At 53.6% G+C, this 1,045-nt stretch overlaps 1 long non-coding RNA gene across 1 annotated transcript; it reads right to left on the reverse strand.

Moving 5' to 3' along the window:
• Positions 1–425: 425 nt before the first annotated feature.
• Positions 426–1,045, reverse strand: LOC108447133. Its single transcript, XR_001862532.1, has 2 exons — positions 1,010–1,045; positions 426–765 (listed from the first exon to the last, which is right to left on the reverse strand). It is a non-coding gene; the product is annotated as an uncharacterized LOC108447133 (long non-coding RNA).

The following is a 1,045-nucleotide window of genomic DNA, read 5'->3' on the forward strand; positions in this document are numbered from 1 at the left end:
TTATTGAGACCCTCAAAATAGTTTTTGTTTCAATCGTATCTGTATTCTGGAAAAGTGATTAAAAACCTTTAACCTTAATAAAAGAGTGCATCCTCCTTTCCTGTATGATGTTGGAATCTAAGTTTAAGAGCAGAATCTCAGAAATTTCAAACGGGGAGGGCTCATTTGTTTTTAAGCCGCTGTTAAAATTGCAGCTGATCACCTGCACAGCAACACCTGGTGGTTCCCACGTGGTGATCCCACTCACACCCGGTATTGTTCCTCTGGCGTGGGCAGTAACTACGCACCTTCCCCCAGCCGAGTGCAGGGGAGCTGGTGGCACCTGTCAGCGAGCGGGTCAGTCCTGGGGACTGAACATCCTCTGTGCTCTGTCACCCTCTAATGCCACCATCACCCAAGAGCAGCAGCGACACACAAACACCATCTCTGCTGCAGGCAAAGCACCTTTATTGGCTTCAGGGCACTCGTTGCTCAGGAGAATCCAAAGCTTTTAAAAGGAGAGGCAAGGCTCTGAGGTGTCAGTGGGGGTTTCCCAGCACCTGCCATCATGCATGGCAAGGCCTTGGGATCAGGCACCTGCTTGGCTTCTCTTGGGTTCCTCATTTGGAGTTGTCTTCTCCTCATGTTTGTCACACGAGTTAGTTTTCTTGGGTTTGTCTCTTGGAGGTTTCTTCCACCTGGACAGCCAGGCACCGGTTGTTCCACCAACTGTGCCCAGGGCAGACGTCAGCCCAATTTTGGCACCAATAGAGAAACCTGCAGCTCCTGCAAAGACAGATCAGGGTGTGAAGTCCCAGGAGCATCGAGGCTGCCTGCTGAGGGACCGAGCACTGGGCACAGACAGCCAAGGACTCCTGGGCAGGGAGAACCTGGAGAGTTTGGAGCCATTCACACCAGTGAGGACTTAAGGGGCTGGTTTGGCTCTAGAGCAAGCCCAGGGTACAACCCTGTGTTCCCTCCCATGGAGATGGAGCCAGGGCAGCCCAGCTCCCCCGCCCTCCCCACTCACCGATCGACTGCAGCACAGCCACGGTGCTGCCGGCGG

The sequence above is a fragment of the Corvus brachyrhynchos genome, unplaced genomic scaffold (assembly GCF_000691975.1).
Source record: "Corvus brachyrhynchos isolate BGI_N302 unplaced genomic scaffold, ASM69197v1 scaffold65, whole genome shotgun sequence".
Taxonomy (NCBI): domain Eukaryota; kingdom Metazoa; phylum Chordata; class Aves; order Passeriformes; family Corvidae; genus Corvus; species Corvus brachyrhynchos.